This window comes from Polistes dominula, unplaced genomic scaffold (assembly GCF_049000335.1).
Source record: "Polistes dominula isolate Pdom_NZ unplaced genomic scaffold, Pdom_raw_medaka contig_25, whole genome shotgun sequence".
Lineage (NCBI taxonomy): Eukaryota > Metazoa > Arthropoda > Insecta > Hymenoptera > Vespidae > Polistes > Polistes dominula.
The window spans coordinates 1,643,152-1,666,415 of record NW_028301094.1 but is presented as its reverse complement, the minus strand read 5'-3'; the positions used below and the strand labels follow the sequence as shown (position 1 = coordinate 1,666,415).

At 32.9% G+C, this 23,264-nt stretch overlaps 1 protein-coding gene across 1 annotated transcript in view; it reads right to left on the bottom strand.

Annotated features, from left to right (window-relative positions):
* Positions 1-18,595, bottom strand: part of LOC107071670 (uncharacterized) — a 91,337-nt gene extending 72,742 nt beyond the window's left edge. The window contains exon 1 of the mRNA XM_015330857.2: positions 17,287-18,595. The gene's annotated coding sequence lies outside the window, so the exon portion shown is untranslated. The remainder of the gene's footprint in view (positions 1-17,286) is intronic.
* Between the last annotated feature and the right edge of the window lie 4,669 nt (positions 18,596-23,264).

Genomic DNA, 23,264 nt, shown 5'->3' with positions numbered 1-23,264 from the left:
AAAATATTGATGCTAATTGATCTCTAGGAATCTTTTGACTGTTATCATCTTACGACAAAAATACACACCCTTAAAATATTTATACATATATATATATAATATATACACTCACAAACACATATAACATATGTATACTATTATACGTATACGTGAAAACGCGCGAAATTGCAAAACACGGCGTTAATTAAGAAAACAGAAGAACACAGTAACCGAGCATAGAGGAGAAACATGGTGCTTTGTTTCGCGCGTTTTTAGATGTAAAATACAACGGGTGTAAGAGAAATCCTTTCTCTCTCTCTCTATCTCTCTCTCTCTCTTACTCTCTTTTACTCTCTCTTTATCTCTCTATCTTTCTCTTCGTAACTATACAAAGAAGATACGAAACACTGACTACATATATGTATATATATACATATATACATATCTTTACTTGTACACATATATATGCATATACATATCTTTACTTGTATACATATGTATGCATTTATGCATACATATATATATATATATATGGTTGTAGCCACGTACGTTGGATGATATGAGAAACTGGAAAATATCTCATGCTCTTACCTTGAAGTACATGAAAACGAATGAAAAAATATAAAAAAAAAGAGAAAATAACAAGAAGGACAGATAGAAGAAAAAAGTAAGACAAGAAAGAAAGAGTAAACAACAACTTTAGAAAGAAAAAAAAAAGAAAAATAAAAAGACAGTGTTATAGCATCATGAACAAGTTCTTGTCCTTTACGTGTTGATAACAAAACAGTGAAGATAGGATACACATGTCCGTATAACTCTGCTGGTAATCGATCATGGAAATCATCGTAAAAAAAACACACACACACACTCTCTCTCTCACTCTCTCTCACTCTCTTTTAAAGTGTATCCAACTCATCGGTCTTCCAGTGTCAAACGGAAATTAATAGCTTGTGGCTAATGTACAATGTACTCGCGTGCAGGAGACGATGAATAAAGATGAGTCGTGCCACGAATCACTTTATCGAACGAACGAACGAGAAAGACTAAGTTAAAGAGAGAGAGAGAGAGAGAAAGAGAGGAAGAGAAAGGAGGATAAACGAAAAAAGGAAAAAAAGGAGAAAATTAATAATCGAAAAATGTCACCCACTCTCATCGACTCACTCAAATCGGGGAAGGAGGAGGAGGTGAGGTGAGGTGAGACGTTTTGCAATTCTAATCTTGATGAAAGCACTCGAGTTAGTCGATTTTATTTCTACCCTCACCCCCTTATATGCATACCCTTTTGCCAATCTCCACCCTGGTCTTTCTCTGCTACCTTATTCTTATTTTCCGATGACACGAATAACCACTATTTTTTTTTTTTTTTTTTTCAAAATATTGAAAAATTGAAAAATGAGAAAGGTATAGATTTGAACAAAAATGAAAAACAAACTGCTATTTGAATATTAAACTTTTCACAACTCTATTGCTATTTTTATTGTTCGTCATATGTAAAATATACGGCATTTTATGGAAGACCACTATAGTGGCTTGTAGTAATGAAAGGGTTAATGAAAAAAAAAAAAAAAGAAATTATACTCAAAGTAAAATATATTAGGTCGTACCAAAAATTTCTTAATTTTTCTTGATAATAAGTTTGCACAATATTGTGTGCAATATAATATTTATTCATGTTATTTTATTAAATAATATTGATTCTACTTTTATTATATATTATATTATAAATAATAACTACATTATATATTTAATTATTTATATATAATTATAAATATAATATTATAATATGTTATTATATTCAATTAATTAATGTAATTGTAATATATAATAATATATAAATAATTATATATATATATATAATAAAAATAAATTATATATATTACCTTTTTCTTTACTGTATATTTATTCAATATAAAAAATATTGTGCATGTAAAATAAAAAAATAAAATAAAATAAATAAAAACCAAAAATAAAAGAGGAAACTTTTTTGGGACGACTTAATATTTTATACATAATCAAAATGAAAGAATAGTTCGAACCAATCAATTGATAATAAATGCCTTACACGATCGATCGATTAATTAAAGCAATTAATTAGCGTATCCGAAATCGCTGTGGTTGAAATTTTTTGTTCTTTTTCTTTTATTCCAAACGATTGGCTCGTTCCTGCTTACTTATTTACGTCTCGTTAGATCGTCGAACGTTAGTTTCCGGTTCGTTATAATCAATGGATCTATATATATATATATATAGATTTTATTTGTTATTATCGCGTTTTATTTTTTTCTCTCGTCACCCCTGCCACACGCTTACCACCACCCCTACTATTTTTTTTATTTTTATTTTTATTTCCAATCCCACTAGAAACGTTGCACGACTCGTGCGATAATTTTGTTCTCTTGCGTATAAAAAAAAAATTGTTCTATAAAATTTGTTTATTTTTTTTTTTATATATCTATATATATATATATAGATATTTTATTCGAAAACAAATTTCACGAATTTAATTGTTTATTTAAATTACGTCAAATATCGAATAGGGAGAAAAATATACACTTTTCCAATTTATTCATAAATGTCTCGATAGAAATTTATGACGTGTTTTATACTCCAATGATTTTGATTTTTCTATTGATATTTCTTTTTATATTACAGTTCTTTTTCTTTTCTAAAATTCTTTCTCTTTAATTAAATTAAAAAAAAAAAATTTATTCGTAATTCTCATTATTCTTGATCTTTTAATAAAAATAAATCCAAACGAACAGTATGCACATCTTTTTCCTTTCATATTTTATTTTTTTACAAACTAACCAATAATTCTTGAACTTCTTTATTCAACACATACATACACACGTATCATATATACATAATAAATATATATATATACTCTCATACATGGGGGACACACACAATGGATTTTTGAATCGTGCAAAAGGGTAACTCGAGGTACGTTCTATTATACGAATTGCGAGTTAAAAACTTCAAACTTTCGAGAGGATACGTAAGAAAGAAAGTTACAAAAAAGAATAGAAGAATGAGAGAGGAAAAGAGAGAGAGAGAGAGAGAGTAGAAGAGAGAGGAGTTTTCACTCGGCAAAGATTTACGCCTCGCACCTGTAATTTAATATGGAATACTTCGAAGAGAGTTTCCCTCGAGTTGTTCCAACATTCTTCCGTTCGTTCCAACGCTATCCGAAACGTGAGAAGACTTTGTATTTCCTCTTCGACATACACTCCTACCCCTTTCCCCTCCTCCTCCACCCACTTCTCCCACTTCTCTTTTTCCTCTTCTAACCCACCTTCCCCCTCCTTCCCTCTAACTCACACCCTCTTTTACTCTTATATCAGCAACTCCAAAATATGGATATTCTTCGTGTCATTATTCATCGAGCTCCCGAAGATCTAATTCCAATGAAGGGGAGAACTCACGTAATCTCACCCCAATCCCCACTCCAACCTCCATACCCCTATCCCTACCACCTTCTTTATGCCCTTCACTCAACTCATTCCATCTCACAGCCCTCTTCTTCTTCTTCTTCTTCTTCTTCTACTTCATCCAATACTTCTCATCTCACCTACGATCATTTTCTGCAACGCCATTTGCTAGCAGGTTTCGCGTCGAATTGGAAAATTCGGAAACGTTGGAAACAAAACGTAAAGTTTCTTTTCTCTCAACGAATTAACGTCAAAAAAAGGGGCCATCTCATATTCTCTATCCTTTTCTATCGTATCTATATATATATATATATATATACACACATATATTGAATATCTCTCTTTCTCTCTTTGTGTGAACTTCTAACATTACCAGCAGTCATGATTTATTACCGTCACAGGGATGATGCGTTATTGTACATTACGTTGATAATTTCTTCCGCGTAACGTCCTACGATACTTTTCCATTCCCATCGATCTCCCAAGTGTCAAACTGTGAGTATATGGTATAACCGAGAATGTGTCATGGGGCAGAGACTCGAAGAACTAACGTGAGTTAAAATGAGAGTGAGAGAGAAAGATAGAGATAAGTGGAAGATTACGATTGGTGGTACTAAGTTCTAGCAAATGATAATAATTCTCATAAATATTTTATTATTTTATTATTTTATTATTTTAAATATGATTTCTCTAATTGTTTTGTTTTTTTTAAAGATATTTTTTTTATAAGACTATCTTAATAATTAAATTGTATTTTATTATAATATATAATATAAAATATTATAATATAAATATATATTAAAATATAATATACAAATATATAAATATAATATAAAATATAATATAAAATAATATAATATAATAAAATATAAATAAAATAATATAACAAAATAATTAAATTGTATTTTATTATAGTATACAATATATTATATATATAAGTATTTTATATTAATATTCAAATATAATCAATAATATAATTTAATAATATATAATCTAGATAATTCGTTCACGAGATAATACAAGAAATATGTCGTTTATTATCGGTGCAACTTTTTTATTATCGACAATCACGTCGTTTAAATTAATTAACCTTCAATTAACATAACTAAAAAAAAAAAGAACCAAACCAAACCAATATAACGCAACTTGTTATACAATTGTGTGTGTGGTCACACAAACATACACAAACACAACCTATCATGGGATTTATAGACCCTTTATAAAAAATCAACAGATAATCATTGACAACCTTAACAATGTTTTTTATTTTCTCCGATATAAAATTTGATTCATATACATTTTTAACGAAGAAAATTCTCTTTCTAAACGAGAAAAAAGAAACGAAACGAACTAAAAAGAAAAAAAAATAAATAAAAAAGAATAAAAAAGAAAAAAAAAAAGGAAGAATAAACACAACCGATTTCGAGTGATTGAAAATCTCTCGAGAAGAGATCACGTACTTTTCCAACCCCCTCTCTCTCACTCTCACTCTCACTCTCTCTCTCTTTCTGTCGTACCTAACGCTCGTCAGGATCGCTCTAAAGGATTCAGGACGTTTTTATCGAATCAGGAAGAATCGACTTCGTCGCAGCGAGATTTTCGATCCGGATGAATCCTCCTCTCGCATGTATATTTTTCCTCTGATTTTTCGAATCTTCCTACACGATGAATAGATAAAATTACGTGACCTCATTTTTCCCTTGAAAATTCGAACGTCCCACCCTTCCCCCTTCCCCCTTCCCCCTTCCCCTTCCCCCTTCCCCCTTCTCCTTCTCCACCTTCCCTCCCCCCGTCTCTCTCTCTCTGTTAACCTCTTCTCTTCAAACCCACCTCCTTCTCCTATCTTCTCCAGCTACACCACCAACTACCACCAACATGAGTTTCACACACTCGACTAAACACACAAGTGAGCTGCGTCCGAGAAAATTCCGAGCATAATCGTACACCTTCCTTCTCCCTCCCCCCATCCCATCTCCATCCCTTAACGCTATTTCCTATTTTTAGATAAACTTCATTTGCATAATAACCAACCAACCAGCCCGGTAGCCGTGAAAAAGAACGTGCGAGCTTTTGCACGATTGCACGAACTTCAGATGGTCGAATGGTCTTCTTCTACAAAGGAGAAGAACGAATCTGACTGTTTTACAATTGAATACGAGGGAAATAAAAAAATATTGATAATTAGAAAAATATGAATAGGAAGAAGAGGGATATGATAATAAGGGTTGAAGAATGAAATGAACGAAAAATAGAAAGTAACGAGACGAGATAAAGAACGTTAATAATATTGTTAACTTATTTTTTGTTTTTATTACAGGTAACTATCAGTAAAGTATTTCATTTTTTCTTTTTTTATACCTAATCCCTTACTTACGTTTGTATTCTGTGTTTGGTCGTGATTTATATTATTTTTGTTTTTGATATTTATTTTACAAACGTAAAACATTCCTTATTTTAATGATGATTCTTTTTTATTTCACATTATAATAATAATAATAATAATCATCATCATCATCATCATAATAATAATGTATGTTATAATACAATAATGGTAATAATAATATAATGTAAAGGAAAAGATTTAATTAGAATTTAAATTATTATTATTATTATTATTATTATTATTGTTAATTTGTATTATTTAAATAATATAAATACATTTGCAATGATAATAATGAAATATGGATGAAAAGAAAAAGAAACATAGGTATATATGAAGTTGAAAATATAAATTAATTGAAAGTTCATACACACACACACACACATATACATGGTTTTCTACTTAATCGTTATCATTGTCCCCCGTATTTTATTTAAAGCTTTTCGGATTAGAAAAAGACAAAAAAAAAGACGAGAGAGAGAGAGAGAGAGAGAGAGAAAAGTTTTTATAACGTTGCAGATAACGATATCACGAAACAACACGACATATGATTCGGAAAGAAATCGGATGAGAGGATTTTTGTCTATTGCTCGATTATACGTTACGTTATGGAACAAAAAAGAAAAAAGAATATTTGATCAAAGAGAATAATACACAAACTCTACCTAAAATCAACAATTTCTAAAGATAAAATAAACATTGTTTTCTATTCGAACAAAAATTTTCAATATACCTTCATCTATATATATATATATATATGAAAAAGAAAAATAATCAGAAATAACTATACAAGTAGATGAAAGAAAAGAAAAAAAAAAGGATGTTATTTAACGATACACCCTGTAGAATTATTTCAAATAATTTAATTAAAAAATATGACTTTTTTTTATCTAAAATATGGATATCCTTTATAAATAATTTTTATCCTTTCAAAATATTTTAATAAAAAAAATGTAATTTGATCAAAGAACCAAACATTCTCTCTATGATAATCAATCAATACACGTATATGATTTATTTCTCAAGAATAATCAACCAAACAATCATTGGTTACCAAACACCCTTTGTAAACCATCATCGATATTATTTACAAATATATATTTCACATCTAACTCCCCTCCACCCACCCACCCAACCTTTTCCTTTTCCTTCAACTCCATTCACGTAACACCACCACAATCATACTCAACAACACAATCACTTCATCCTAGTCGTCCTACACGCATAAACACACACGCATGTACGCATGCATGCACATACGTACTTTTGAACTAACCTATATGCATGTGAAATCGAATCCTATAGTGCAATAGACAGGTCCGACAGGAGAGAACCAAGAGAGCGTAACAATGAGAGAGAGAGAGGAAGAGAGAGGAGAAGTTGTTCATCGAGAAGCTTACACAATTTCTCTTGTTCTAACTCTAGCATGCACGCATGCGAAGTGTACACTCGCGTTCTATGCCAGGTGGGTTCTGTGATGGTGGTAGTAGACGCGCGAATGCTGCGGTTCGCTTCAGGATTTGCGGCTAAACACGTGTTTCCGCCGTATTCCCTTGTTGCGCATTTACCGCGAGCATTAACGCCCCCGCGGGGTTAACTGACCCTTCTGTTACATCTAACCACCCTCCTCCCGCGATCCCAACACCCTTTACCCCAAAAACCACCACCCCAAACCCAGTCCATTGGAGTTTCCATCTATCCCCCTCCTGCCCCTTTTCTAATCATCTCCCCCTACACCTCCCCCCCCTTCAACCCTCTCATGGCTCGTTCATTCGTTTTCACTCGCCACGCAATTGGATAATTTATTTGACGAGGGCTGGAAGACCGTTAAAGTACCGATTAACTGCAACTACGAGTTTCCTTAGGTTAGCTTAAAATTGAATGAAAATAAAAAGGGGAATTGTGAGACGGTGAACGAACGAATGAACGAGAACAATCTGTTTTATCGACGGAGATCAACCCTAATGACATTTTACGAATGCCTTTTGGTGTTGAGGGGCGGGGGGGGGGTGGAAGTGGGAGTGGGGCTGGGGGACAGGGTGGGTTCTCGCTTTTTGTTAACAGACTCTAACGAATCGATTCTCTTGGCTAGTTGTTTGTTATCGTGGGAAAACGGAAACACGGGGGAGGGTTCTTTCGATAATGAAAACTGTGAGAGAGGGTTGATCAGGTTGATGATTGGAAAAAAAGTATGCTCGGTAAAATCGATAAAATGCTAGGAGATTGTGAACAAACTTTAAACGGGGAGATTGATCTTTGTTGGTTTTTGCACTTCTTTCCTTTTTTTTTTATTTTTTTTTTTTTTTTTATTTCTTCGCTTCCTTCTTTGCTTGCTTACTTCTTTTTCGTTTTCTTATACTTCATCGTCTACTCCGATGTTTACCGTTTCTTCTAGGCGTATAGTTTTTAATTTTATGGTTGGTTGGTTTTTTTTTGTTTTTTTTCTTTTTTTTTTGTAAGTGTCTTTTTTCATCCCTCGAATTATTCCCTTTTTCTCGAAAATCATTTTCATACGATTTTTCATCGATGAATTATTCATGCAATTACAACGCAAAACGTAAGATATTTTCCATGTAAATGATTTAATCAATTTTCTGACATATATATATATATATATGTTCGTGATGTGTCAATTAACGTGTAAGAGATGAAATGAAAAAAAAAGGTAAAATAATAAATGTTAAAAGACATATTAATAAGAAACGTATTGATTTATAATAAATTCACTTGGCAATGATATAGAAAAAAGTTCGATGCTACGTTTTGAAGTTTGCGAGAAGAAGAAGAAGAAGAAGAAGAAGAAGAAGAAGAAGAAGAAGAAGACGAAGAAGCCACGGAATACTTTGGTGATACGTTCTCAAGGAGAACACAATGAATGCTTTATTATTATATTAAAGTATCTACTTTAAACGGTTATACGGTGTAGGTAGCGTTAATAAAGGATAAGCAAACTTTTACGTAGTTTCCAACTCGAAGTACTTTGGCTGTGGTAAGTATTATTCGAAAAGTTACACACGTACACATGCGCAAGGAACACGAATACACGTGTATACAATATATACATACACTTATACAAAGTTAACACGCATTCCGCCATTTTAGCAATGGAAGGAAGGAAGGAAGGAAGGAAGGCGTTAAGCAAAGCTATCTTTCAAAAAATTTCTTTTTTGAAATCGAATTTCTTCCGCAAACCAATGAAATCGATTCGTTGTTGTTCGCTACGATAGCTTTCCCTAGAATCGAAATACGAAATTGAGAAGAAGAAGAAAAAAAAAATAAGCAAATCTTTTCGATTCGATACCTACAAAAATATATTTTAACATTCTTAAATATTTACATTTGATTTTTAACGATGAGAAAAACAAATTCGCGTTTGCGTTTAAAATTGCGTTTCGTCTGAATTCGCGGAAAATGTAATTTTAGATTTAAATGAATAAATAAATTATTAATTCGGCGTTAGAAAGCTCGAAAGTTCATTGCTACTAAAAATAAATAAATAAAAAATAGAAAAATACATCGTCGTGTATTTCGAAATAATTACGAAAAAAAAAAAAAAAAAAACAACGTACGCCGTAAAATACTTGTTATATTTGCTTCGACGAATAAGACACCCCCTTTTCGTGATTGGGTAAAACGTTCTCAAAAATTAAAGTTTAATAAAATAAAATAAAGTAAAGTAAAAGCGGCAACACGGTTCAAGCAGCATCAAGCTTCGTTTCAGCTTAATTAGCAACCTCGAAGAAACGCACTATTTTCAACTCTCTCATTCTCCTGACACTTTTTCTTCTCATTCTCAAGCAACGAATGTTACAAAGAGTCAACGAAGCATAAAAAAAACCTCAAAAGGTATTAATTAAATTATTAGAAACTTTGGATGGTTTTCTACTACGACAACGACGAGTCACGGGTATTGGTGGTAGTGGTAGTGGTAAAGGAAAGTAATATAAGAGAAAAAAGAATGATGAGAAAAAAATGGAAAAGTATATTAAAAAAAAAAAAAAAAAAAGAATACGCGCCGAAAAAAAAACAAGTAAAGAAAAGAAAGAGAGAAAGAGAGAGAGAGAGAGAGAGAGAGAGAGATAGAAAGAAAAGAAAAGTCTGTTTCAGGGCTTACATATCCAACGTTTTAATAGGGCGAAAGAACGTGGCCGTCGGCAGTAAGTAGTATAAGCTACCATTAGTCCGCCGCCTTGTTTTCTCCAGTAGGAAAAACTTCTATTGAAAGCTCGACTACTTCCACCATCGCCATATCACCATTACCACCAACATACCACCACCCAACCACCCACCTACACCTACACCTACACACACACACACACACACACACATATATATATAATCCACGTTAACTTACACATTTGCCTTTAACGTAAAACGCGAACGTTTTGTTTCCGTACTCTTCTTCTACTTCTACTTCTTCTTCTTCTTCTACTTCTTCCACTTTTTCTATAATCCCTCCCATACATCCATCCCTCTCGTTTCATCCCCTTCTTCTTCATCACCTTTTCGTCTATTTCCTTCCACCAACCAACTTCTTTCTGTTTTTTTTTTCTTTCTATTTTCTTCTTCTTTTTTTGTGTGTAATATTCGTGGCAAGAGATGCAGATTTTGTGAAAGAGAGAAAAAACTTTCTACTCTACTCCTTCATTGTTCTCCATTTCGATCAACGAATGTGAGTGGGTATAGTTGGGATACTACGAGCAAGTTTTTTTTTTTTTATATTACCCATTGTTTATTGAAGTTAGTATTTAATTTTAAAGCCAATTTGGGATAATGGAGTAGAAAAAATACGAAACAACATTGTCTAAAGTTGATTAATATTGCAAAATTAAAATAAAATAACGATTTAATTTCTTATTATTTTCCCCTGTTTACTTTTTTATTATTATATTATATTATATTATATTATGTATACGAACACATATTATTATAATAATATTATATAATTGTATATAGATAATATATAATCAATAATATCAATTTTTTTCATAGATATTTTTATATTTTTTGTTCGTGCAAACGTTTAAAATCATTTACTTTGAAAGGAAATATCCTTTTTAATCGATCTATAAAACATAAATATATATATTTCAAACGACGTAGTCTAAAATCCTCATTTAATGACGCACGCAACAACCATCGTACGTATTTAAAAGCAAAACGTTTTAACGATGAGATTAAAAGTATCTCGAGGAACGATTAGTAACGAGGAAGAAGAAGAAGAAGAAGAAGAAGAAGAAACAAAATAAAAAAAGCAAAATAAAAGAAAAGCATAGAATCAACTTTAAAACAAAATATATTCGAAGTGGCGTAATTGTTAAAAGAGTTAAAAAGAATAAAAGAGTTGGTTGGTTGGGGATGAACGGGGATGGTAGAATGGGAAAAGGAAAACGAGGCTGGACGAGAATGGTAACCTAAATGCAAACAAGAGAAGCATTATTAAACGTAAGATGAATTAACGATTTCACAAACAAACCTGTTTTTTTTCCCCCCTAGATGCGACCTAAAACTCACTAACATTTTTACTAGAGATGTGCCGTTAATATAATCTTCTTCTTTTACTTCTACTTCTTCTTCATCATCATTCTCTCATCTTTTTCACGCCACGAAGGATGAGGAATTAAGGAGCTTTAAGGATGAAAATTTCGTTGCTTTCTAGCGAAAATCCACGACGTTTTAATCCAGCTCATTCGAAAAATCGGTTCACGAGTCTTAACTTCTTCTTCCTACCGTACTTCTACTCCTACTCCTTCTACTCTTCTCAACCCCAACCCCACCCTAAACCCTTCTATCTCTTTTTCTCTTTTATATATGTAGTTGTCGAAAAGAAAAAAAAAAAAAAAAAAGAAAAAGAAAAAACTACTCGAACGTTCATGTTGATGAAGGATGAAGCTCAATAGGAATTAAAGGGGGTGGGTGAGAATGTGAGAGGGTTGAAACGAGCGATTCGAGTATAACACGAGGGGTAGTACTACCCTCCTAGACGATCGATCGTTTCTCTTTCATATACATCCACATACACATATACACATATACACATACACACATGCGCAAGTAGGGGCACGGACTCGCGCGAGCAAACACAAACACACAAATACATACGTGCATACGTATATATATATATATTCTCTCTTTCTCTCTCTCTCTCTCTCTCTCTCTCTCTTATACACAGTACTGTTCCGTTAGCTTCTCACGTTCAATCCGCTTGAAAACGTTTTCGCGCATCGGCGTTTCTCTCTCGCGTGTGACTTCGGGCTCGTCGAGTCGCCCTAGCATCGCCATTTATTCGACCTAACTTTGCTAGAACTTTAAATTGTCGCCTTAATGAGTCGGTCGAAGTTACATTACTCTCCTCGTAAACTCGTGAGATTTGTTCCGCGATCTTCCTTCCCCCACTTCCCCCGTCCCCCATTTCCCTCCCCCCACTCCTTCTTCACCTTCTCCTACACCTCTTTCTACTTTTCCTTTTTCCACTCTCCTTCTATCTCTCAATCTCTATCTCGAAAATCCTATTCTTTTACCTTGCGAGAACAACGTTTTCTCCTTCTCAGTTGTTCGAAGGCGTAATTTAGAGAACACGAAGGATCCCCCACCCCACCACCATCGTAATTAAGTAGCGAATAGCTGTTTTAAGATAGTGTGTTAAACTAGGATAGAGAGATTCAAGACTTACTACTACATACATACACTTTCACGTTTCCTTCCAACCTTCCAACCTTCCTCCACCCATCATCTTCCTCTCTCTCTCTCTCTCTCTCTCTCTCTCTCTCTCTCTCTTTCTCTTTCCCATTTTCTTCAAGCTGATCGTAAAGTTCAAGAATGATATGAAGTTTCAGATCTATATGCACACTTACATACATACACACACATATCTATCTATCCTACGTGTATCTATGAACAGGATGAAGATGTCCATACATTCTTTTACGTGTAACTATATATACATATGTATTTCTGAGTGTGTGTGTGTGTGTAGATGTAAGTGTAGAAGAGATCGCTCGGACTCGTACGCTTCGATTCGCCGTAGCACTCGGGCACGTCCGAGAAACAAATTTCAAGTTTCGAATCTACTTCCTCCCCTTTTCCTGCCATCTACGGCCCTTTTCCCCCAAGCCCACCACCCTCCTCCTATCCTCCCTCGTGCACCCTTCTTTCCCGTTGGAAAATTCAAAGTCCATGATAAAACGTCACGACTCGTGATTAGAATGCCTCGCGTTACGATGGATAGAGAAAAGAAGAAAAGAAAGAAGAAGGAGAGTGAGAGAGAGAGAGAGAGAGAGAGAGAGAGAGAGAAATACGGTGATGGGTTGGAAAAGGGGTTGAACTTGTAACATACGTCTCGTACCCGTTCGAATGCGGAATATCAAATTACGACATTCTGGATTACAACGTAAAAGGAGGATTTGCATTCAACGATTTTTCTCTGTGTGTGTGTTGTATTTTGTTTTTTTTTTCTTTTTGTTTGTTTCATTTTATTCCACTCGTGTATTCCTTCTTTTTTTTTTTATTCCTTGTCCCTTTTTTTTTTTTTTATTTCCTTATTAATTTTGCATCGTCGTCAACCTTTATCGTAAACGTTAATCAATCGTTACGTTGCAATATTTGTTATTCGTCGCGTTGGTGGTTTTTTTTAAGACGAATATTAACGTTTAAATGAAATAGAAAAAAAAAGAAAAAAATAAGAGGAAACAAAACATAGAGAAAGAGAAAGAATTAAAACAATTGATCAATGTTTTTTCGATTAGAAAGATCGGGGATCAAACGGTTTTTCAAGTTTACATTTAGACCAATTTCAATGTTCGACTATCGTAAATACACCCTTGCAAATTATAGCTTTGAGTAACATCAGTCTATGGTAAATTTGACAAATTAAAGGCGTTTAAAACATTGATGGAACCGGTCTAATTAGACATTTGGACGATCTCACAGTATATGTGTGAGTAGTATGCGTGTGTATTTAAGGTATATTGGCAGAAAAATTTAGTCGAATTTGCATCTTGATAAATGGTAATCAACCAACTACTACAAGTTTTCAGAATTACACATACAATATTATTTTTTTTTTGTCATATTTCTTCTGAACATACTTCAATCAAAATTGAAATATTTTTTTATTATTCATAGCATTTAATTAAACAACGTTTGAACTTTCTTCTCTGTCCTTTCCTGTTATGTTTTTTACGTTTAAATTAAAAAAAAAATTCTCTTTATAAATTAGTGTGTGTAGATTATTTTGAGATATGATAATTATCTTAAATAAGACAAATTAGTAAAAGCGATTGCAAAAGTTTTTCGCGTGCGTTTCTGGAAAGATAAAAAAAAAAAAAATAGGAGCAAAGAAAAATTAGAAAAATAAAATAAAATAAAATAAAATAAAACGGTTGGTAAAGAAGGGAAGGAAGTAAAAAAGAAAAAAAAAACAAGCAAAAAAGTTGAAGAAGAAAGATGGAATGCAGATTATAATCGTACTTTTCAGTGAGACTCCCAACGGATCGTCGCTCATTTCTTTCAAAGGGGGAAAGCTTACTTTAAAAGGCAAAACTTTTTTCTTTTTTTTTTTCTATTTTTTTTTTTCTATTTTTTTTCAATAGTGTACCTCACTTCTCTCTCTTTACTTCTCCTATCTTTATCTTTATCTGTTCCTACGCAATCCGTTGATCCTTTGATTTTTTCTCTTTTCTTCCTTTTACGAGCTAATAATTTATCGGTTAACGTGACAAAGAGAAAAAGGAAAAGGACTCCTCCTATTACTTTGAAGTCAAAGCTCTAACCCCCTCCCTTCCTCCCTTTGCGCTCTTATTTCTTTTAATTTTATAGTATATTTTTTTTTCTTGTTTTGTATTTTTTTTTTTACTTAGTATTTTTTTCCCCTTTCCATCATCACATTTTATTAAAAGGATATCACCTCGAATCATTGCATCTTCTTATCTTCCCTTTTTCGATTCATTTTTATAAATACATTTTTTCCTTTCATCCAACACAACAATCACCACCACCAACGGCGTTTTACATTCGGTACTTAGATCTAATTAAAAATAATGCAAATAGTATGCACATTTAAAATGAAACTTGATTAAAAAAGATTTAATGTAACAAAGCAACCCTTTTAAATTGCATGTTTACGTTACCATATTTAAAATACTTCTCTTATAACTTTAAAAAAAAAATAAATAAATAAAAAAAAAGATTAAATTCAACTTAATTATATATGAAATTTTTATTTCAAATAAAAATTATTTATATGAATAATTAATCAAAGTTTCATTCATTCTCATCTTAATAATAAGTTTTCCTTATTATTATGATAGCTGTTTAGAAAAAATATCAAAACAAATGTTCAACCCTTTGTATATAACGTAACAAAATATTATACCATCTATTAGTACAACCATCAAACTAAGTAATAGTGGTGGTAACGGTAATATGTTATGAATAAGTGATCAATCAGACTTTTAGTCAGACAAAAGCAGAAATTACACAACCGAGTATATTACAATAACCGACAGACGAGTGCAAGTAAGTAAACAAGTAAATAAGTAAGCAACCAACCAACCAACCAAACAGGGACATGGACAGGTTGATGTTAGAGGTACTCGTTCAAGAGGGACTGTGAACAAATTTACGGTACGTTTTGGAATCTCGAAACTCTTCTCTCGTACACTTAACACTTGCCAGAGACAGTTGTTACCACCACCATCTATCCCTGACCTTCTTTCTTTCTGTATTTCTTTCTTTCTCTCTTTCTCTTTTCCACTATTTCACCATCTTTCTTCTCTCTCTTTCTCATTCTACAACTACCAGCACCATTTCCTTCAGTTCACCGTTGGCATCTTCCCGGTACTTTCAAGCTCGAGGAAACTCGGCCGATTACATCGAGCTCTTTCCCTGGAGCCAATCCCAGCCTCTTCGGTAGCAACCCACCCCCTCCCTCTCTGCCCTTTACTTCATCCCTATTCCCATGCACTCTTCTTACTCGACTCTTTACTTGCACACACACACACATACACACACACCCACATATATACAGTGAAAAATCAGATACAATTGAAGTAACTTATACAAAGAAGAAACTCAAGGAAATCAACCCTTGGCCTCATGGCAACAACAACGCGTTCGAGTTTACGTCCTTTTCTTTCCTTCTCATCCTCCTTTTACTATTACCTTTCCGTTCCTATTTCGTGTTTACTCGCGTGTTCGAACTCCGTCAGCGTTCGTGTGCCACGTCAAATAACCCCCAAACAAATCGATCTTCCTCCACTTCCGCGACCAACGACTCAAACATATACCTTAACCAAGATTTATTTCCAAAAAAAAAAAGAAAAGAAATAAACAACACACGTTATAACACCTTTTAACGATTATTTCGAATGTGATACTGTTTTTTATTTTTCTCCTTTGTAAGATGATATTCAAATGTATTATATATGTATATATTATACATGCATTGAAAATCTATATATATATATATACATTTGTACATTATTAAGATTAGTTTTGCCTCGTGAAAAAGTGTGTGTCGTTACCTTTGAATACTTTGATGTTGAGCAACCGTAACGTTTACCTATGCAAAGTAGACAAATTAGCCTGGTATGTGCTTAACAGGATAATTACGAATGGTAATAGTTAAGAGCTTGGGTACTGAAGGCAAAAGAGGAATAGTGGAACGAGGAGACAAGAGAGAAACGGGGGAAGAAGGGTTTAGTAGAAAGAACTGGATTAAATTAGATAATTACATTAGGCTACGGCACTTTACACGTCAAGCTCTTTTATAATTATTTAGCAAAAAAAAAAAATATTCTGTGGCAATTGTAATGAACGAAGAAGAAGACGTTGACAATGAATATTATTTTCCCTTTCCCCCCTTGCTTTTGTTTCATCTTGATTCAATAAATTGTACGGATAATAGTTCGAAAGGCGTGATAATCGAATATTCCTAAGTGTCGGACACGTTAACTAATTTTGACGATCCTAATCCCGTCGTTTTGAGTTCTAAAATGTAAATTCAGTTCCCTGTATGTATATATATGTATATATGTATACAGAGAAAGAGAGAGTGAGAAATATCTATATATACATATATATGCATATCTGGAATCAAGGTATTTCATCGGTCAGTTCTCTGTTCTAAACCATTTCTGTTAGGTATATGAAATGAAATCGAATTTAACTTTGGAAGCCGTTGTGATCCCGTAACGGTGTCCGCTTATGAATTCTATTATTATCGATTTTAAACGGGACTTTTAATAAAAAAAAAAAAAAAAAGAAGAAAAAAAAAGATTCGTTCAGCCTAACGAATCTTCCGATCGATCGATCAAAATTTAATAAGTGTCGCTAAACGAAAGTTAAAATTCATTAACGTTTACCGCAAAAGAATTTCTTTTTATTAGATCTATAAAAGTCAATTAGTAACACGACAAATGGTAAAACCAATTTTAATAGATTTAAATGGAATATTAATTAACGTTAATTATTATAACTATAAAAAATGTAACTTACATGTCCAATGATCGGCCACGTTGAACGCCTACGCTTATGTACCAACCACGTTCTTACCCACCAATCAGATAACAGCCAAGAGATTCTTCTTCACAAATACAAAAAATATCGTCATTTAAAATAATAGTTAATCAAAGTATTTATCACTCGTTTGACAACTGTATGCAATTCGATTGTTCCTAAGCGAGCTAATGTCAAGTCGAGCTTTTCTCACAGTTCACTTTACTACAACAGTAGTAGTAGGTCGTCCACTGAATTTTCAGGATCGAAATCCACTGATCCCTAAAGAACAATATCACAACAAACTACAGTTCAATTTTCACTGATTCTTCATCATATCGACAACCCCCCTCCCCTATTTTTATTAAGACAATTTTCACTAACGCTATGATTGAGTTATTGGCACTGACAAATCGTTCATTTAATCTCACACAATTATTTCAGAGATATATATAACATTGAACTAGGAAATGATAGAAAAGGAAGTAAGAATAAGAGAAAGGAAGATGATAGGTAGCATGTAGGTAAAACGGAGAGAAAGAGAAGCAAACAGGAGGCAAGCAAAGCAAGCAAGCAGGAAGGAAGGAAGGAAGGCAGGCAGGCTGGCAGGAAGGAAGGAAGGAAAATTCGGGGGAGAGAAGGGTAGTAGTAGTAGTAGTCTAAAGCGAGGAGTCGGCTCGAAGAGGGGTGGTCGAACGAAAGGGGAGAACGCTTTAGGGGGAAGGGAAGAAGGATGGTTCAAGGGGTGGCTCGCGAGCTGGATGGTTGAGATATATCTCAACGTGTATTCTCGTTGCTTTGATCCTTTGTCCTATGTATTCTTCTATTTAACTGTGTCTCTTATGTATACATACAACTCTTATGTTTTTTCTTCTTATTTTCCTCTCTCTTTCTTTCTCTCAAACACTATTTTTGTCTTATTTTTTTCTCTCTCTCTCTCTCTTTTTCTAATCTTGTTTCTATCACATAAGTTCTCCTTAAATCGAAGAGGAACAATTTCAACGTCAACTCAAACTAAAGTAAATGCGTCGGGACTACTATCGTGTGGCGTGGCAGGTGAACACGGCTCACTTCTTGACGCAACTACAGCTGCCGATGTGGTACTGGCTCCTCTCTTTCTGGATCCGTTTCTCTACCACTGCCACTGCCTCTCTCTCTCTCTCTCTCTCTCTCTCTCTCTCTCTCCCTCTTTCTCTTTCTCTCTGCACTTGCTCTTCTTGCTCTTACTCTTGCTCTTGCTCTTGCTCCACTCCGTTATGCCTGCGCAGCACCCGACCCGGCCAAACCCAGACCCGGCGTGTAGGTACCGCGGGCTCGCACTCGAGCTCCAGCTACCCTAGCTGCTTCATCCCCACCAATCCTTATTCACTCTCTTTCTCTTTCTCACCCTCTCTCTCTCTCTCTCTCTTTCTCTGTTCCGGCGACGCGCAGTGCCGAACTCACCACTATTCGCACCCCTTCTCACCTATCTCCCCACCACTTTCCATTTCTATCTCCTTTATATATAAATATATATATATGTATCTTTCTTTATCTTTTTTTTTCTTTCTTTATTTCTTTCTATCTTCCTCTCTCTCGTCTTATTTCTTATTTGATTTTATTACCTTACACCACGTCATGTCTTTTGTATCTTTCTCCTACGTTAGAATTTTCTTTTCTTCTCCTTTTAGGTTTACCTTTTTCTTATTTTTTTTGGTTTTTTTATTCTTTGCCTCCAACTCTCTTTATCTATCTATCTATCTCTGTCTTTTGTAGCTTTTTTTCCTTTTCCTTCCACGTAAACCCCCAGAATTTGTTCTATCTATTAAGTCTTGTTTCTTTCTTTTCTTTTTTTCCTCTCATTCTCCGAGGGATTTAATTTTCATCGTAAATAGCTTTCATTGTTAATACAACTTGTTCACTCATACCACCCGAATCATTTATATTCAATATTCCCTCTATTATTCGTATGATACATTTCTACGATTGTATATAATACTATAATACATATATATATATATATATTTTCGAATCCTCTTTTAATCGTTTATATTAATTATTTATATCCGTGTTTAGTAGCTTTTGTAATATTACGACTACGTATTTATAATCGTTAATTGGTAAGTTAACTTCATCAACTTTTAAGATTTTCATCTTACTTATGTTTTTTTTATTTCTTTTTTTCCTAAGAGCACAATTCTCTTTAAAAACGATAAATTCGAATTTCCATCTTTATTTCTTTTTTTTCTTCTTTATTTCTTTCCATATTCTCTTTTTTCTTTTTCTTTTTCTTTTTCTATTTCAACTGCACCCAACTCTTCTCGTCCACTCGAAAGGGCGAGTCTCTTCGACGTTTTCTTCGAACCTACCCAAAAGAATTTCGCTTATTCGCGAAAGTCCTTCCTCGATCTTTACTCTCTTTCCCACCAAACTCCTGACCGTTCGAACTTTGCTAACTCACGATTCTTGTTCTCTCTATCTCTATCTCTCTTTATTCTCTTTCTCACTCTCTCTCTCTCTCTCTTTCTTCCCATTTATTCTCTCTCATTCTCTCATCGATGCTAAAGGATTTTGGCAGAGCTCTCATTCTCTCATAGTTCTTGTTTCTTCTACTTTTTTTTTTTTTTATCTTTTTTCATCTTTTTTTCATACAAACCAACGACGGATGGTCGTTTGAGGGTCGATCCGGATCTCCCTTAAAGCGAGTATTACCGAATGATTAATCGTAGTCTCTATTTCAAGATGGTAACCCGCTTCTGTCTAAGACACTTTTCCCCAAAATATTAATTCGATTCGTGTAATATTATATTCCGATAGAAATAAATAAACCATTGGAGGATTAAATAGTTGTTCTCCATCGATTAAGTTATTAAAAAGAACTTTACAAATAATACAGGAGAGTAGTGGTAGTGGTGGTGGTGGTAGTGGTGGTGGTGGTTAGCAATAAAGGATCAAGCGATTAGTCATGATTAGAGACTCAAGTAGTTTCATCAAAATGAAAGAAAGAAAGAAAATGAAAAGGTAGAAACGATATAATTTATTAATCCCTTGAACCAACCCCCTGTGTACCTTGTGTACCTTCAGCCTCTTTACTTCATCCTCTTGTAACGTTATTAGCCTGTTTGACCATTCAGAGGGCAAATCGTCAAACTGTGTTTCGTCGACTTCACTCTAACTATGTTTCTCTACGTAGAAAGAAAGAGAGAGAACCCACATGATTGCATACACGCATAGGTGTATACATGTATATATAAATGTATACATACACATAGATACATACATACATACATACATACATAGATAGAGAGAATATCAGTTAAGCGGAACATGCAAATCACCGAATTGATCTAGTAATGATTAAAGGCAGTACTAATGGGTGCCTCTACGTAGTATGACGTCGAGGATACGACGCAGGAATGTTAATGATCTGAATATCGATGGGGAAACCTGTACACCTCTCTCTCTTTCTCTTTCTCATCTCTCTCTCTCTCTCTCTCTGTACTATAAGGTATGCGTAGAAAATCTGATGAGTCCCTCTAAGGGAATTCGACTGAAAATTACGATCGATCGACTCGATTAGTTTGCCATTAATCGATTACTACAAACCACGAATATATGTGTTTTCTCTCATTCTGTTTTATCGCCTCGTTAAAATCAACAATTTTTTTTTTTAATCCCACTTATGTGTATATTATAGAATTTTTATCATATCTTCTAACAATTTAGATGTTTGTTTTATTCATTAATAATCTTAAACGAGAAAATTATTTGTAATAACACAGAAATATATTCTATGATGTATTAATCGAATGTTTACGATTCTAAGTAGTCAGAGTCAACCATAATTCGGACTTTCCCGATTAAAACGTGTGCCAATAATTATGACGATAAATAAAGTCGAAAAATTTCGTACAAAATTTATTTATCTTACAATTTAATTTACATACATATATTATTATTTATATTATTTAAAATTATATGAAATATAATTTTAAATAATATTTTTTTCATTTAATCATCGTAATTGTTTCGAATTATTTTTCCAAGTATTTTATTTCAACATTTTAATATTTAGATTTTTATTTTTGAATACTATCTCATTCATAATATTAGTAAAAGAATTAAAAATGTTGAACGAAACGTTTGGAAAAGTCTCGTTAAATCTCGAAATGCGTAATGCGTTTTAATTCGTCATTCATTCAGACCAGAACATTCTATAAATCATTTTGATTTATACATTTCCTTTTGGTGAATATTTCTCTCTCTCTCTCTCTCTCTCTCTATCTATCTTTCTTTCTATCTCATTCACTGTCTCATTCACTCTCCCTCTCTTTTCAACAAAAGGACGAACGATGATCGTTCTATTCAAAGCCGATCCTTCCGCTAAATTACGCGAATCGTTCGACGATGGAACTAAATTCGATCAAGTGTAGAACTACTTTTTCTTCTCTTTTCATTTTTTTTTGTTTCATGTGTGTGTGTGTGTGTATAATTTTTTTATGTTATTTTAATAATATGACGTGACGCGTAACGAAGAAAAAAAAATATATATATATATATATTAGTCGTAGAATAATTAATCACCGGAATGAAAGTAAAAAATATTTTTCTATTAGGTAATATACGAAACTAGGACAAAACTTTTCAGATTTATCTAAGATTAGATTAAAAGTACGTTTCTGCGTGACAATCGAAAAATCGTTAAATAAATAATTATTACAGCTCTTTGAATATTTATTAATTATTATAAAAAAAATATATACATATATTGATATATGAATTTAATAATATTTTATTAATTTAAAGTTAAAAATTTGTTAATCGATAAATTTATGACCATTATTAAAAATTTACGTGCTATTCGCTTAAACGAAACTAATCATAAATAACAATAATAATAATAATAACCTATATATAGATATAGATATAGATATAAATTTACTATATTGTTAATCAAATAAATTCATAATCAAAGTACCATCGATATTAAATCATTAATTCAATAATACAAATATAGAAATAATGAAAAAGAACCTAATAAATATCTTCATGAGAATCTCTCGATCGTCCACTTACCGAGTACTCTGATCATTAGTAAAACACGAATAAAAAGCAACCCTCTTCCTCTCCCTTATAGCAAAGCCCTTCTCTCTTTCTTTTTTTTTTCTTTCCTTTCTCTCTCGTGTCCTCTCGTTATCGCGACCTAATAAAAAGAAAAAGAAAAAGAAAAAAAAAACAACCCAAAGTCTTCTCTCTTTCCTCGTTATAATTTCGAAGTAACTCGAAGTAATCGTTCGAATCGATACCACGAATAAATTTCTTTGTGGTTTTGTTTTTTTTTTCATTCTTTCAATCAATCTATCTATCTATTTATTTATCTATCTATCTATTTGTTTGTGCATATATTAATAATATTTAAATAATTTAATCAGTTATCTGTGGTGTCTACGTTTGAGAGCGTGCACCGTTTTCTTTCGTCAGAATCGAGCCCTAACGAGTATACTCGTCAATACACAGTTAACTGATTAATATATAGATATATAAATATTCTAGCTTTAGTTTTCAAATCTAATTTTATGTTATTTTTATAAATACTTTTCTTTTCTTTCTTTTTCTCGGTTTCTCCTGATTCTAAAGGATCTTAACGAGTATCTAAAATCCTCTGATCAAATCGAAATCTAAATATTCCTTCAATTAAAGGGATCTCGTTCCCTCGTTTACGTACTTATTCATCCACCGGCGTGAGGATTTACTGATAGTAAAGAAAATAAAGTATATACAGGAATAAAACATTCAAATGAATACATTTATAGTAAGTCTCAGATGTATTCATTTCAAATAATCAATATTATCTTGTAATACAATATTAATACCAAAAATTCTCTATAGACAGAAACATATTTCAATATTAATAAACTTGTAAATTACTATCAATTTGATATTACCAAAGAAATATTTGATCATTATTATATTAGAAATAAAATTGTAATATATAAAAA